The sequence below is a fragment of the Salmo salar genome, chromosome 10 (assembly GCF_965601325.2).
Source record: "Salmo salar chromosome 10, fSalSal1, whole genome shotgun sequence".
NCBI lineage: Eukaryota > Metazoa > Chordata > Actinopteri > Salmoniformes > Salmonidae > Salmo > Salmo salar.
In genome coordinates this window covers 95,063,605-95,081,572 of record NC_138300.1, presented here as the reverse complement: position 1 = coordinate 95,081,572, position 17,968 = coordinate 95,063,605, and the positions used below count along the sequence as shown (strand labels likewise).

Here is a 17,968-nt window from a genome sequence, read left to right as displayed (position 1 = left end):
ACATATACAAAACAACGAACGACACTAAACAGTCCTGTCAGGTGCACAGACACAAAACAGGAGACAACTACCCACAAACCCCCATAGCACAAACACCCCTATACATAGGACCTTCAATCAGAGGCAACGAGGAACAGCTGCCTCCAATTGAAGGTCAATCAACAAACCCTAAACATAATAGTAGAAAACTATACTGAACATAGAAAAACATTAACCTAGAACATATACCAAACACCCCGGAACACTCTAAACAAACATACCTTTTACATAAGTACATAGCCCAACAAACCCCGAACCACATAAAACAAACACCCCCTGCCACGTCCTGACCAAACTACAATAACAAATAACCCCTTTACTGGTCAGGACGTGACAGAATGAGAGCCAAGCCAAATGAAAACTGAAGAGAAGATAAGCCAGATAAACAAAATATTTTAAATGTTATCATCACGATGAGCGAGTTATAACGCATAGGATATGAAACACCAAGTTAAGCGGAGTGTAATTATATAATTGTTTTTATTTCTTGATGATGTTTTTATAGTTTCATTAATTTTGGATAAAGTTAGCTCTAGTCAAGCAAGCCTGTCATTGTCATGGCAACAGGAGCGTTCACACACTGTAAACGAAGGGAAACATTGTAACTTTCTGTTCCTAGGGACATGTTGAGAATTACATGATGAAAATGTATCTATGAGATAAGATGATAATTAATACCTTTTTACAAAATGTTTTTTGTTGTTGTATGTTGGCTATTTAGAATTGTATAAGAGTAGCCAAGTCAGTTGAATGAGAGAAAGCCAACTGAAAACTGAATTGAAGAGAGAAGCACCAGATAAACTAACTATTTAAATATTCAAGGTTTCAGACTCTCTTCATTCTTCTCACCATTCCCTGTCCATTTCACAAGGTTTCAGACTCTTTTCGTTCTTCTCACCATGCCCTGTCCATTTCCCAAGGTTTCAGACTCTCTTCATTCTTCTCACCATACCCTATCCAATTCCCAAGGTTTCAGACTCTCTTCGTTCTTCTCACCATACCCTATCCATTTCCCAAGGTTTCAGACTCTCTTCATTCTTCTCACCATACCCTATCCAATTCCCAAGGTTTCAGACTCTCTTCATTCTTCTCACCATACCCTATCCAATTCCCAAGGTTTCAGACTCTCTTCATTCTTCTCACCATACCCTGTCCATTTCCCAAGGTTCAGAGGGTACACTGCACTACTAGACCATAAACTACAAAGTTTTTGGTCAATTTACCTACAAAACAGTGGGACACAGACCGTCATAACCCATACAGGATACTCTCTCTTCCTGCTCTTAACACAGGTGTGTGTTGTTATATACAGGTATTAACAACCTCAGCTGGTGAACAAACTTTTACTGCTATCTATGTAACATATAGGTAACCTAGTAGTTAGAGCGTTGGGCCAGTAATCGTAAGGTTGCTGGATTGAATCCCTGAGGTGACAAGGTAAAAAAAAATCTGTCGTTCTGCCCCTGAACAAGGCACTTAACCCACTGTTCCATGGTAGGCTGTCAATGTAAATAAGAATTTGTTCTTAACTGACTTGCCTAGTTAAATAAAAAATTACCAAGTGAGGCTATAAAACCAAGGAGACATAACAACGTTTTCTTTTGACCATTGCGATTTCAGCATTACAGAGTAATTTGATTGTGGGTTAAGTTATGTTTGAGGTAACTATTTTAGTTAGGCTTGCTCTGTAGAGCATTGTCTAAGAGCCATGTCATGTGATAACAAATTAAGTGCATATGTATGTCTATTAATTAGTGGTCAAACATATTCATAAGCATATTACATTGTATTAACTGTAATTCAATATTTATTAAAACTATGTAGTGTTTCTATGTTTATGGTTATTGCACGCGGACAGCCCACATTCCTGTAAGTTAATATGATATGTTCACCGTACAGCAGGAGTTAGAGCTCCCGAAACAGAAAAAGTCACAAAACAAATGTAACTGTAGAGAGTGAAGGGGTGTTATGTTTATGCTGTAGCCCCCTTAGCTGGAGTATCAGTAACTGCTTGGACTTGGATTTCTCAGTGAGAAATGTTGTTACCTGGAGGGAGAAGATAAACACAGAACCAACTCTCCTTTTCTGATAAAAGAGCTGATAACCACAGCCACTTTCTCCATGATCGGGTGAAGCATGAGAGGAGAGAATTCAGGCACTGTGAAAACAGATTGGGAAGAGAGGAGAGGAGAAGAAATGACAGGAGATGAGAGGAGAGGAGAAAGAGCTAAGGGGAACCAGTATTGTGTATCTATGCAGGAGAGGGGCCCAGCTGTCCTTTTAAGCAGAAGCTCATGCCCAGAAACTCCTACCCTCTGTGCCCAGTAACTCACGCTACATTAGCCAGGCTTCTCTCTCTGCCAAGCCCCAGGCACATAGCAGAGTTACAGTCACACTCTGTCCAACTGCAAAACTGTCCCATTTGCCAACCCTAAACCCAGAACAAATCACTGCCAGTGACTGACAAGGGAAGTGGTCTCTCATTTAGTAGTGATATTCCTGCATTGTTCTGCTTACCTGCCAGGGCGGCAGGTAGCCTAGTGGTTAGAGCGTTGGGCCAGTAACTGAAAGGCTGCTAGATCAAATACCTGAGCTGAGAAGGTAAAACTTTGTTCTACCCCTGAACAAGGCAATTGACCCACTGTTCATAGGCCATCATTGTAATTTGTTCTTAACTGATTTGCCTAGTTAAATAACACTTTTTTTAACCAAATGCCCTCTACATTCTTCATATCCTTTGCCACTCTCGTTCTCCCTTTCCCCTTCCTGTGTCCTCTTTCTCTCCCTCTCCCTCTCCAGCTCCTTTGACTCTCTTCTCCTCTCTGCCTGTCCTCTGCCCATAGAACACTGATGGTCAGGCAGGACCATGGCTGGGTGACATGGACAAAAATTGAAGGGGGCCACTGTTTGGAAGCAGGGGGAAAAATGGCACTGCTGCCCCTCACACACAACAAAAGGATCAAGCTTTCCCCCCGTTTCACCAACTCTACTCTCTCTGTTAATTTACCAGAGACATGGTTTTGTTTGATGTAATGCTGTCTCATACACAAACAAAATAAACAAAGCCCTCTCTCTCCCTTTTTCACATCTAAAACATTTAGGATTTCTTGGCCAAAGTTTGGCACAGAGTTACATAGCGCATTATGATACTTTCGATTTTTCTGTGAAATCTATATATTTATTTAATTTATCTCAGATTTCTGTCTCCGATTTTGCTAGTAAAGAGAAAACAATGTTCAGCAAAACCCTAACCGTGCTCCAGCACTACCACCTTTCTATCCAGCCCTACCCCCTTCTCCTGGCCCAGTCTGTGCGGTATTTATTGGGGGTGGGTAGAGGCTAGTCCGCCCTGCCTACTGTGCTGTTGCATAATGTATTGTGGAGGTTGTGTTACTGTAGTGTTGTCCCCAGATTGTGAGAGCTGTTTATTGTCCCAGTCTCATTCTGTCTGCTCTGTACTGTGTATGGCTCAGATGTCAGAGTCTGCAGGCCAGGCTCAGGTTCAGTAGGCACCGAATGGGAGGAGAGACTCGCTGAACTTGTCCAACAAAATATGCTCATTTATGGAAATTAATTATGTCATAAAAAATACCTAGTAGTCTTCTTGGGAGCCAACAGTTTTTATTCAGTTACATTCAGCTGGGAGGTGTTACGTTTGGCTTGCCAGACAAACCATCCACATCGGCCAAACGCCACGCAAACTAGCGTTTCTTCTCGTATGGAGCGATCGAAAGAGCAGCGGGTATTAAATTCAGAGAGAGTTATCAGGCAAGCATTTGGTTCCTGTTGTAAACAGACTTCCTTGAAATCTTGAAAGAGCGACTGAACACACCAATTCCGCATGTGTTTCTCTGTTGCTCATTAAGAAAAACAAGATTTCAGTCTTTGGGGTGTGGTTCGATGTGGCAGTTACTGATGTTTGTCCCCATGAGACGCCATAGGAACAAAGCCAGTATCAATTCCTCAAGGGCAGCATGTCTCACTGTCTGTGTTTTCTATGGTATGATTGGACAGAGGCAATCACCTCAGCTGTGTATCCAGTGTTAGTGGGCAAGTGAGCATTGTCGAAATCAAAACCCAACCCTCAAGTAAGTGATGACTTACAAAACTGTTTTGGACAAAACTGACTTTATGACCAAAATTATCCTCTTTACACATTATAGTAAATTTTAAGACTACAATAAATGTTTCTGACTAATATTGATGCCACATAGGCCGTTTCTATCAGATAAGTTCTATACTGCCTTTAGTTGAGCTTTAAATGTTCAAAATCACCATATTACTTCACCTAAATCTCAAAACATTGATAGCCAAGGTTTCTACTCACTTAGGCTCCAGGAAGAAGAAAACATGGAGATACAGTAAGGTATCCCCATCGTCTAGTTCTAGTCTGAGACAGGCTTAAATGGGTCAGGACACTGAGCGACCACCTGACAAGCACTGCTTGGGATCACGCCCCTGCCAAGACAGTGGTTGTGGTGTGTGTTTGTGTGTTCTAGGCACGCGATGGGACCTTAGCTACCTTTCTGAGGTGGGCCTGAACATGCCTGCTGGAAATTGTGAATTGAGCCTAGATCCAAACTTCATTAGGGATTGTCACGCAAACAACCACTGTTGACTTGTATGTACGCTGTTAATCTTGAGGTGGATATGCAAAGCATCAAAGAAAGACTTAAAATGTAGAAAGCTAATTCATTTGCTGTTAAAATCATAAGGAATTTGTTTGGACAAAACCTGTGCCCAACTAATGTCCCCCTGAATGAAAGAAAACATAATGGGCCCCCAGGCTTTATGTTTGTGGTCTGTGAGGACCCCACCCCATCACTATATGGCACGCTGTATACCCACCTGCATCCCACCACTCCAGCATGGGCACCCCCTGTCCACCTCAACACCATCTTAGGGAGCAAAGGCCCCCTATAAAGACTCAACTCTGACTTCAACTAACAAAGACTTGATGAAGAATACCTAAGACTGGAAAGTCATTGACTAGTCTGAGTTGAGAGTAAATGTCATCCTTTAAGAGTACTAATAACATTTAATGTAGAATAGGGGACACAATATTCATTTTAAAACTATAATAACTGTATTGTTCCTTTCAATGTCATTCTATCTGTAATAAAACAATAGAAATAAGGATTTATATTTTTTAACACTTTTAAACAGCAGCCAACCATCTGTTGTAATACGAGATAAGAGCAGCAGGAATGAGCAGGCAGCGTGGTGTTAATGAGAGTACCAGACAAGACCATTCCTCATATCTTAATTATAGCTACGTTCATTAACTTTATCTTAATTACTCCCTTCTGAAGACCATGACTCATTACACAGATTAAGATATCTCCTATGCCGTTCAGACAGCAAGCAGTTTTCAAAGTTTTTCTTTTACCTCACCTTTTAGAGAAGTTTATCAAATTACATACTTTTCACTGTCCATAATAAATTCTCAGGCCTAGTCTCCCGATTACTCCTGGACTAAAAAGAAGCTTACTTTATTCAATGAAGATTGTCTAAGCTGGGTCTGGGAAACTAGTCCTGAATGTTTGTAGGATGTGAAGGGAGGCCTTCACAGTGTGCCTGCCATCTCTATCTAGAAGGGAGGGCTGAGTATGAGAAAGTGGGTGCATGAATGTTTATATTTATGTGTTTATCGTTTATTCTACTGGCCAATAGATAGGCCAGCATCAAAATCTATATTTCATCAATTTACAGATATGCGTACTTTCATAATTACACCCTGATTCGTTATTCTTAAGTAATCGTATGAATGGAAGTTATGTGCTGTCATTATCTAGTGTTATCATTTTGTACTCTTTTTGTTCCCTCTCTCTCCTCACTCTATCCCTGATCACAGGTGATGAGCTGCACCTGTGGCAGAGGGGAAGTGTATATATTATTTGGGTGCTATGGGGTGGGCCCCGGGAGAACATGTATGAAGGTGTCTCCGCGAGGAGGCCTTATTGGCACCCATACCATGTATTTTCAGCCATGTATTTGCATCAGACAAAGTGGTGCTGTGATTCCTTTCATTGATACGGTCCAGGCCACGGCCTGTCTGTGACGGGGAACCACATTTCTCTTGTCCCAGAGACATCCAGCCAAATATTGATTGAACCCCCTCCCCCCCACCCGCTCTCTGCTTTGTCCATCACACAGCTGAGCGGAGAGGGCCCGAGATCCTGATGATTACATTTCTGGATCACAAAGCAGGGCTTGGAGTGAAAGACAAATCACTCAGTGTAAGGTAAGGCGAGGTATTCCCCCATCACTCCTTTAACCCCCACGCCCTTACACACACACACACACACACGCACACGCACACGCACACGCACACGCACACTCACCAACTGGGGGCAGAAGCTCATGCAGAACCTCCTGTCTGAGTTTCAAGGCCCAGGATGCCACGGGTTTGAGTGAGTGTGTGTGCATGTGAGGGCATGCAAGGGGGTTTGTAGAGGAACAAGCCCAGATGCCCTGTTTCTCCACACTCCCTGCACCTCCTGAATAGACAGAATTTGATATTTTGTCACAGTTTGCAAACATTGGCATCCAGGGGGAGAGAAGGGAGAGGAGGTACACTTGACGGGTCACATAGCATGAACAGGCAGAGGGATGGAGGAGGGGGACAAGGGGAGGGAGGGGAAACAGAGGAGGGAGGGAGGACAGAGGAGGGAGGGGGAACAGAGGAGGGAGGGGGGACAGAGAAATGAGGGGGAACAGAGAAAGGAGGGGGAACAGAGGAGGGAGGGGGGAAAGAGAAAGGAGGGGGAACAGAGGAGGGAGGGGGGACAGAGAAAGGAGGGGGAACAGAGGAGGGAGGGGGGACAGAGGAGGGAGGGGGAACAGAGAAGAGAGGGGGAACAGAGGAGGGAGGGGGGACAGAGAAAGGAGGGGGAACAGAGGAGGGAGGGGGAGCAGAGAAGGGAGGGGGAACAGAGGAGGGAGGGGGAACAGAGGAGGGAGGGGGAGCAGAGGAGGGAGGGGGACAAGAGGAGGGAGGGGGAACAGAGAAGGGAGGGGGAACAGAGGAGGGAGGGGGAACAGAGGAGGGAAGGGGAGCAGAGGAGGGAGGGGGAACAGAGGAGGGAGGGGGAACAGAGAAGGGAGGTGGAACAGAGAAGGGAGGGGGGACAGAGGAGGGAGGGGGAGCAGAGGAGGGAGGGGGAGCAGAGAACGGAGGGGGAACAGAGGAGGGAGGGGGGACAGAGAAAGGAGGGGGAACAGAGGAGGGAGGGGGAGCAGAGAAGGGAGGGGGAACAGAGAAGGGAGGGGGAACAGAGGAGGGAGGGGGAGCAGAGGAGGGGGGAGTAGATTATGGAGGGGGAACAGAGGATGGAGGGGGAACAGAGGATGGAGGGGAAACAGAGGAGGGAGGGGGAACAGAGAAGAGAGGGGGAACAGAGGAGGGAGGGGGGGCAGAGAAAGGAGGGGGAACAGAGGAGGGAGGGGGAGCAGAGAAGGGAGGGGGAACAGAGAAGGGAGGGGGAACAGAGGAGGGAGGGGGAACAGAGGAGGGAGGGGGAGCAGAGGAGGGGGGAGTAGATTATGGAGGGGGAACAGAGGATGGAGGGGGAACAGAGGATGGAGGGGAAACAGAGGAGGGAGGGGGAACAGAGAAGAGAGGGGGAACAGAGGAGGGAAGGGGGACAGAGAAAGGAGGGGGAACAGAGGAGGGAGGGGGACAAGAGGAGGGAGGGGGAACAGAGGATGGAGGGGAAACAGAGGAGGGAGGGGGAACAGAGAAGAGAGGGGGAACAGAGGAGGGAAGGGGGACAGAGAAAGGAGGGGGAACAGAGGAGGGAGGGGGACAAGAGGAGGGAGGGGGGACAGAGAAAGGAGGGGGAACAGAGGAGGGAGGGGGACAAGAGGAGGGAGGGGGACAAGAGGAGGGAGGGGGAACAGAGAAGGGAGGGGGAACAGAGGAGGGAGGGGGGACAGAGAAGGGAGGGGGAACAGAGGAGGGAGGGGGGACAGAGAAAGGAGGGGGAACAGAGGAGGGAGGGGGACAAGAGGAGGGAGGGGGAACAGAGAAGGGAGGGGGAACAGAGGAGGGAGGGGGGACAGAGGAGGGAGGGGGAGCAGAGGAGGGAGGGGGACAAGAGGAGGGAGGGGGAACAGAGAAGGGAGGCGGAACAGAGAAGGGAGGCGGAACAGAGAAGGGAGGGGGAACAGAGAAGGGGGGGAGAAGAGATGGGAGGGGGAACAGATGAGGGAGGGGGAACAGAGGAGGGAGTGGGAGCAGAGAAGGGAGGGGGAACAGAGAAGGGAGGGGGAACAGAGAAGGGAGGGAGGGGGAACAGAGAAGGGAGGGGGAGAAGAGGAGGGAGGGGGAGCAGAGGAGGGAGGGGGAACAGAGAAGGGAAGGGGGGCAGAGGAGGGAGGGGGAAGAGATGGGAGGGGGAGCAGATGAGGGAGGGGCAACAGAGGAGGGAGTGGGAGCAGAGAAGGGAGGGGAAACAGAGAAGCCAGGGGGAACAGAGGGGGAGGGATAACAGATGAGGGAGGGGGAGAGGAGGGAGGGGGAGCACCCTCCCATCTCTTCTCCCCCCCTTCTCTGTTCCACCTCCCTTCTCTGTTCCGGGGAACAGAGAAGGGAGGGGGAACAGAAGAGGGAGGGGGAGGGAGAAGGGACGGGGAGGGGGAGCAGAGGAAGTAGAGGAACACAGGAGGTAGGGGGAGCAGAAAGACAGGAGGGAGAGATGAGGGGGTGGAGAGGAGGACCTGATGGATAGACAGAGCAAAATAGAAGAGGGAGAGTAGGTGGAGTATATGGAGAGAGGAGGAATGCACAGGAAAACCCTACAGTAGTGAGAATCAGTGGATAACAAAGAGGCATGCGCTACTTCTACTAATCCACTAATCCACAGATGTCTCTATCTGGAGCCTTCTTTCTGAAAGGAAAGACCAGCCATTGAATGGTATTCTACAATTAATTTTCTTTGTTGTGATTCTTAAATACAACCAATGATTCCCCCAATACATTTTCACAAAAGCCTCTGATGGCAAACGTAGCACAATCCTACTTACACCCCAAAACCAACTAAAAACCCCACCCTCCAAACATCTAGTCTATCTTCCTCTCAAGAGGCAGATCAGAAGCCCAGAGCCTGTAATGAGCTTGGCAGGATCAGAAGATACCCATGGTGTCATTTTGTTGACTTCAGAGCAAAGGGTTGAAACATAACAAAGTCATCCATTAGAGCTGTGACTGGCTGGAGGCCCAACCATTAGTCTGAGAGAGTGTCGAGAGGGAAACCTGACACTGAGCAGATGTGTCTGCGTGCGCGTGTGTGTGTGTGTGTGTGTGTGTGTGTGTGTGTGTGTGTGTGTGTGTGTGTGTGTGTGTGTGTGTGTGTGTGTGTGTGTGTGTGTGTGTGTGTGTGTGTGTGTGTGTGTGTGTGTGTGTGTGTGTGTGTGTGAAGAGTGTGTAAGAGTGTGTAAGAGTGTGTAAGAGTGTGTTTGTGTGTGTTTGTGATGGGATCTCCTCTGAGATAACCTTGGAGATAGCAAGGTAGCGTGCTAAATTAGGCTAAATATGATACATCATACTAATGTTTCAGAGGGACAATGTCTAAACAATATATCTTATTAACTGGGATTTTCAGAGTACATTTTCTGTTAGATGTTTAAATTCACTGGTTGACCAATTGAGATATTTGTGACCCGATTCAGGAAACTAGGCGTATGTTAGTTGGTTTAGCCACAGAGAAAATGAGCAACCTTCCCGCTACGCATGGTTGGCTGAGATAATGAGTGGGCTGGACATGCCGAGAGATGAGTTTGGATTGGTCTGCGGTGTTGCATCATGTGTCTATAAAATTTACATTTTAGCAGACGCTCTTATCCAGACTGACTTACAGTAGTGCATGCAGAGATTTCATACATTTTTCTCTCCTTACTGGTCCCCCGTGGGAATCGAACCCACAACCCTGGCATTGCAAACACCATGCTCTACCAACTGAGCCACATGAGACTAAAATGAGCTGCTCGTAATGCATAGATAATCCTTTCTACTGCAGTAGCCAAGGAGAACTGCAAATATGTTGCTACTGCTCTCAATAACATTGCTGCCCTAGATTTATCAGGCGCTATCGACAAAGGTCAGTGGGAAAAAGTTGTAATAGATTACTTTCTGGAGGATGATCTTGCCATGCTGACTCTCTCTGACTCTGAAAATGAATCAGATGATGATGAAATCCCTGATTTAGGTAAAAACATTTTAATTGAAGAAGACATTGTAGAGTCTTGTGATGGAGAAGAAACGGCGACAATCAACAGGGTTGTTGTCACGGAAGAAGTTGATCGAGTTTTGAAATCAGTGGAATGTCTGGTAGAATCAATAAGACACAGGACGTCTAATTTAATAAAATGGGTTGCAGTCTGCCGTGAAGCTTTCATCCATGTATACGGGTAAGAATCTAACATTGAACCTACTATATTCGGTTAACTTTAGCTAGCTATGACAATCGGTTTCTATTGGAATTTAAAGCTTGCTGTTAGCTAGTCAGCTGGAGTTCGAAGGCTGGCTTGCTAATGTTACTCTACGGATTGGGATTTTAGTACATTTTTTAGCTAGCTAACGTTAATGTTACATATCTAAATAAAAGACCCGAAGTTAAAGCTTGCTGTTAGCTAACTACCGTTAGCGGAGGTTAGAAGTTGTTAAGTCAGCCAAGCTGAAGAAGCAAGCGCAGCATCTCCTGCTTGTTCAGAGTGAGCAATCTGTCTACCGGAAGATGGTTGCTAACTGCAAGACCACCTGTCAAGACCTGCAGTTGTCTCTGGGGGCCCCTACTGAACCAGCAGGCAAAGACATCAGGATGCATTACAGCTTTGATCTTGCTCAACAAGTAAGCAACATTTCCTCCTTTATACTTATATATATATATATATATATATATATATATATATGGGAGGCAGGCAAGCAAATACATTTCACTGAGCAGTGTAAAGACAGATTGACAAGGGTGAGACAAATAATTGTAATTTATCTTAATGTTCTTTTGTTGTTTGCAGGTGCACTATCCTTTTGACCCTATGCAGCCATGTCCCATCTACTTTTTAACTCCTCGCAAGTGTGGCTTGTTTGGTGTTTGCTGTGAAGGAATACCACAACAAGTCAAATACTTGATTGATGAAGGCATGTCATCCAGCAAAGGCAGCAGTGCAGTCATCAACATGCACCATTTCTTCACCAACTACGGAGTTGGGGAAACACGTGTGGACCTGAATTGTGATAACTGCAGTGGCCAAAACAAGAACAAGTTTGTGCCCTGCTATTGTGCCTGGTGGACCATGCACAAGCTCCACCACAGTCTGGACCTTCACTTCCTGATCACAGGCCACACTAAGGGTGCCCCTGACGTGTGCTTCGGCCTCATCAAGCAGCGCTTCAGAAAGACCAGAGTGAACACTTTGTCTGAGATTGCTGGTGTTGTGAATGGCAGCACTGTGACAGGGTTAAACATCCCACAACTGGTTGGACTGGAGGACGGTACGGTGCTGGTGGAAAGCTATGGCTGGCAACAACACCTGACTCCGTACTTCAGGCCGCTGCCACAGAACAAGCAGTAGCAGCACTTCAGGTGAATATAATTTTCATTGCATTGTATGAGGTTATTCTTCTTATCTAAACTTGGGAGGTGAATTGATGTAGTGCAAGGTTGTAATGTCTTCAAATGTGTTTTGTTATTTCCTGTTTTACAGCTTCGATGCTCTGGAGCCTGGTGTTGTTGTTGCCAAGGAGCGTTTGGACTAAGTCGGGACCACGTTTCAGCTTCTGCCTGTACAAGCACCACCTGGACTGGACACAGCTAGACAAACTTATCTTTTGAGAAGATTTGGGAGTTTTGCGACAAAGAGGCTATGGACATCACATGCCCTGCACCAAAGTCAAAGGCAGGACAGAAACAGGCTCTCCGAATATAGATTCCCTTGTTCATGCGTGGTTTGGACGGACCAGTCATCAGCACTATCTGCAGTGCCTCTATTCAAATGACTCTCTCTTAACACACACACCATACGTTGCTGCTACAATAACTTTTTTATCCTGCTGCTCAGCCGCTTTACCCCTGATTGTATGCATGGAACTACCTCGTCTATCACTAACGTTATTGATACTGTTTGAGTACATACTGTATAATTTATTTATATTGACACTATCTATTTCTGATATTGCTACTATGCAAGTAACTATTGGCTTTACCATTTACACCTTCTGTAGAGATCCATCCACTTAGCAAGACTTGATATATAAAATTAATATTGTTTGCAAATTATGTCTGTGTTGGAGTGTGCCCCTGGCTATCCGTCAATAAAAAATAAAAATTGGGCTGTCTGGTTTAAGGAATTTGAAATTATTTATACTTTTACTTTTGATACTTAAATATTTTTAAAACCAAATACTTTTAGACTTTTTCTCAAGTAGTATTTTACTGGGTGACTTGCTTTCACATCAGTAATTTTCTTTTAAGGTATCTTTACATCTGGACACTTTCTGTTTAACTGTAATTTTTCCTTGTAGGCTACTACCACTTTTAGTCTTAATATTTACTACACTACTCACTGTTTAGCAAATGACCTCACATGTGAATCCTTAAAGAGATGTGTGGGGCTGACTTAAGAGGATGTGAACAACGCTGATTGGGTGTAGACAAAGGAGAGCTCTCGAGTAGGCACCAAAACATTCAAAGGCCCTTTTCTCAAAAGTGAGTTTACCAGTGTATCAACTTTCAAAGCAGAATTACTTTCCCATTGTTCCTCAAAAATGCAGTGTATGATATACCATTTTCTAGCTCTGAGTCTCTACTTTTTACCAATGTACATTTTATTTCTTAGAAATTTTGGTACATAAGACCGAGTCCAGGTGGCGAGTCACATTTGCACATTCTCTCATGGAGCCCCATTCCAATAAAACTGGTGACCAACATTCCAGGAGTCAAAAGCATGTTCTTTGTCCTCTGCAACTTTAGAATTTCAAGCTTTCTTTTTGGAAACATTCCTTAGAATACAAATTTGGATTCCTGTCAAATAAGAATCATGTTTTGGACTTTCCTGACTGCAGAGTTGATTGGTGATATTTACCCTCTTGTAAAGGATTACTATTTTCCACTTCACATTGACACACTGCTATTCACTTCAACTACCTGAATGAGTTTGTAGATGAATCCCAAACCACATCTGAAAGCATTCCTCTAACATTCTAGCTGATTTCAGGAAATCACAGTCCTGCCACTGAGAGCATTAATTAATCTTGGGTGTTAACAAAGAGCCTACTAATAAAACAGGAATTCTCATTCCGGAGGGAAACCATAACAACCACTTTGTACTGGGGGCTAGCTCTTTCATCCCAGTGACAAGTCTATGGGGGAGGAAACTGGTAGCATGTTTTAGAGGAGCGGTCCGGAGGCTCAATTACGCCTGTGTTCATTGACCCTAACACGCTGTGTGTGAAGAGGTGTAATGAGAGGAAATAGACATAAGTGACTCCATGCTTTCTGCCTTGCTATTTAATGTTGAATGAAGTCTGATGATGACCACACTTTTTGGGCATTCAGCTACCTGAGCTAGACTATGTCCTAGATAGGGAGAGTTCATCTCAGAGTTTTAGCTGTTTTATAGTGCAACAACTTCACAGTAAAATTGTATTTCTGTGAGAGTAGTGAGGTGTCTGCCACTTCAGGTCTCATGGCCCTCCCACCCCTACAGGAGGGCAGCTCTCGCTCAGCCAAGTCCAAGCTCTTCTCTGTCCTCGCACCCCAATGGTGGAACTAGCTTCCCCCTTAAGCTGGGACAGCAGAGTTCCTGCCCATCTTCCGAAAACATCTGAAACGCTACCTCTTCAAACAGTATCTTATCTCCTCACATCGAACCCCTCCCCCACTAAAAAAATACCTAACCAGCACTTGCACTTGACAACCCCCCATCCCCCTTCTAGCTCTGACTTTACTGATAGCCACGTTATTGAGGAAAAATGTAATTACTATGACTGAGGTATGTGGTTGTCCCACCTAGCCATCTTAACATGAATGCACTAACTGTAAGTCGTTCTGGATAAGAGCATCTGCTAAATGACTAAAATGTATAATGTAAATGTGTCTTGAGCTATATCATGTTTTACGGGATATGGTTCACCAGTAGCAGAGTAGTTGTGTTAATCTCTCTGTGGTAGTGGTCAGCTAGTGGAGCCCCACTCTGTGACTAAACCTAACAGACCATGTTGCAACCCTGCACATTCACTAATGCATCAAACTGGAACTCTGAACAAATTACTCTCTCTCTCTCTCTCTCTCTCTCTCTCTCGCTCTCTCTCTCGCTCTCTCTCTCGCTCTCTCCCCCCCCCACACACACACAGAGGGCAGCTGTGAGAGATCTATTTTTGCCTAATGGGCTGGAGCTCCCATTAGGCAATGTGTGTGTGTGTGTGTGTGTGTGTGTGTGTGTGTGTGTGTGTGTGTGTGTGTGTGTGTGTGTGTGTGTGTGTGTGTGTGTGTGTGTGTGTGTGTGTGTGTGTGTGTGTGTGTGTGTGTGTGTGTAGAGCTGGCTCATAGAGGCATGAGCCACTGTCAGCACCTTTAACTAGTCTCTACGTCACGGCAGGAGTAAATAAGCTCACCCTGCTCATTGAGACAATTACGTTAAGCTACTCTACATGACTATTAATTAGCATGTACAAGATGGTCGTAGGGAGCGGAACACAGCAGTTATGATGTACAACCACATGTTGTTAGGAGTAGTGGATGGAGTTCTGTGGAATCTGTCATACTCAAGTGTCACACTTATATGTACTTGTACAAATCACTATTCTGAACCCTTTCAGCATATTCATTGCTTCCCTCGAATCAAAGGACATGTGGAAGAGCAGAGATAAATTATATATTTCAATATTTTTTTTATAATAAATGGACTTACAAAACCTGTTGATTGCACAGATCTATAAAGGTTCTATAAAGGTTATATGACCATTCTGTCTTGGCTACTATCAGCTGGTGGCAGTGGCAAACCAAACACGACTAACGCATGGGCTCATAGACTTTCAGGGTAAAGAAACAGTTGTATTATCAACACATTTATTCAATCATTAGTGTGAACTACCTCTTTAAAGTCTCCAGTGAAGATGAATCAGGGTGCTGACTAGGGAATGTGTGATTGAGCTGAGTCATCTGTGCCAGGGCCATTAGATGTATGCTCAGGTTACACCTCAAATACCACTACTGGCATCAAGGTTAGACAAGGAGGGGACTGGAGCACAGAGGTGTGTGTGCGCGTGTCTTCAACAGTTCTCAGACTGCTGTATGGAAACAAAACGAAGGCAATCTCCCCAGAAATCCCAATAACCTTTTAATTACTTTTTGTCTGGTGTTTCTGATGATTCCCTGGAGTTGTAGAGATAATTAGGTCCACAGTGAATTTTCAGAAATGAAAATCCCTGTTAGCCAGCCTAACTATTAATGACTGGGTTGAATACAGATAGTACATACAATTCATAGTTTTACTCAAGGAGTTAATTATGCATACATACAGTCCACCAGAATTCTTATCACCACTATCGTAAAGATGCTGCTAATTTACAGTCTGCTTTGACCTGGAGAGATCGCTTACACCACTCTTTTGTACAACTTGTATAATCTGCATCTATGGTGTGTACAGTACTGTCTCCCGGGTATATGTCTTGGCACCGTTTACACATCTGACATTACGCCCACAACAAAGAGTAACAGTAAACCTGTAAAACACTGTGACTAAGACAGTAATCATTGAACTACTGACCCTGATACTAGAGAGAAAACACAATAGGACTCTATGGAACCAATAACAACACAGTAATACCGCTCACAGTAATACCGTTCATCACCACAGGGTATATTGTTTATTGTATCTTTTTAAATTATATTAAAATATCACTCATTAGATTAACACAAAAGTTTTTACTTACAGTGTGATCTCTCTCCACTCTATCGACGAAAGAACACTGTCTGTACAGATTCCCTGGTGAGTGTGTGTGTGTGTGTGTGTGTGTGTGTGTGTGTGTTCAGCTCTTCTTACAGCAGTGTAGAGTATCATCAGAAACAGCAGAGTGAGTGTGAGTGGGCAGTGGGGCAGTGGGAACTATCCTCTCTCTCTACACTATACTACTGTACAATCTGCAGTATCCTCTGATCAACACTGTTGCTTTCCCTCAGAGCTGAGGATATTTGTGTGGCAGTGTGTGAAGCCTGAGGGTGTTGCTCCTCCACCTGGGAGTAGAGTAGATGCGTCACAGGGTATAGAGGCAGAGGGACTGTGGCTGGTTGGCACAACACTATAGACACACAGAGCATGTCTGCATGTGTGCCCATGTAAGTGCGTGGAATTATATATATATATATATATATATATATATATATGTGAGAGAGAGAGAGAAGAGAGAGGGAGAGAGAGAGAGAGAGAGAGAGAGAGAGAGAGAGAGAGAGAGAGAGAGAGAGAGAGAGAGAGAGAGAGAGAGAGAGAGAGAGAGAGAGAGAGAGAGAGAGAGAGATGAGAGAGAGAGAGTCACAGCTGTTTGAATCCATCCCTGTGGAGAGGATGAGCCTGGGCACAAGCATCCCTCCATGGAAGAGGAATACACACCTCACCCCTAGTGTGAGTGTCCTTCCGTCAATAGCGTAAAGAGAAACAGAGTAGATTACATGATGTGTTGGGTGGGACCAGGGAAAACAGTGTTTTCTCTACTGGAACAGAGTGAATGGTTCCTGGGTTGCCAGGCAGTACCACTGTACTTAGCATCAACATCCATAATTATCATAGAGTACCGCTACAGTAGGCACACGTGTTACTCTGTAAGACATCTATCGGTCCCGTGTGGCCGGGGGAGCATGGTGTTTGCAACGCCAGGGTTGTGGGTTCAATTCCCACGGGGGACCAGTACTGTATGAAATGTATGCATTCACTACTGTAAGTCGCTCTGGATAAGAGCGTCTGCTAAATGACTAAAATGTAAATGTATTGTATAGATTAGGTTCAGTGAACTAGGCTACACTATATACCAGGGTTCCCCAATAGGCAGCCTGCATTCCAAATGTGGCTGGTGGGTGATTTTACTTAGCCCCCCAAGTTCTCTGAGCAAAATCAATAAATGCCAGTTTTGTTTTATTTTTTCAACTGCCCCTTCTTGAAAAAATGTCACCTTAAATTCCTATTACTAAAACCTAAAATAGGAACGTCCAAAACTGGATGTTTATTTAGGAAATAACAAATCTCTACCAAGCAGATGAGAAGTCAAAAGAAGGTCATACCATCAATGCCATATTAGAATAATATTACAAAAATTACTTTATGTCTGCTTTAATGGCTTTTATAGATAGGCAAGCATTGTTTAATAAGACATTTTAACTAATTATTGTAATTGAATGTGTTTTCAAGTGGTGTACAGCGCAATTTAAGTTTAAGTTTAATTTATTTGCCCCCGAAAAGAAAACAGTATGCATGTATGGTTGGAAGCCCTAATTGTCTAACATTAATGTTGTAAATAGACAAGATATTGAGTTTCTTCAACAAAGGTGCAGATGGATCCAGGTAATTTGAGGAGGTGGCTAGTCTTGCAAATTTATTTTGTATGATGATTAATTTGTGTAGGTAGGAGGCGAATGTACTGACCCAGACAATATTACAGTAAATGAGATATGGGTAAATTAAGCTATAGTATAGAGTTAGGAAGCAAGTCTGATGAACCAAACCACACATTTTTCTGATGATACCAACATATTTTACCACTTTGCTGCAGACAAATTGATATAATCTTTCCAGAGTAACTTTTCATCAATTACAACGCCAAGGAATCTAGTGGATGTGAATACAATAAAGTTAGATTTATTTAGATTTCAAGATCATTTGTTTTTCTGGAACCATTCAGAAAGTGTGACTATGCCCAAGTTGGCTTCATTAATTAGTG

The 17,968-nt window shown here is 44.5% G+C and overlaps 1 protein-coding gene across 1 annotated transcript in view; it reads right to left on the bottom strand.

The window, feature by feature from the left end:
• Positions 1–16,076, bottom strand: part of LOC106561204 (semaphorin-3ab) — a 129,926-nt gene extending 113,850 nt beyond the window's left edge. Inside the window, exon 1 of the mRNA XM_082957237.1 lies at positions 15,974–16,076. The gene's annotated coding sequence lies outside the window, so the exon portion shown is untranslated. The remainder of the gene's footprint in view (positions 1–15,973) is intronic.
• Positions 16,077–17,968: the final 1,892 nt, after the last annotated feature.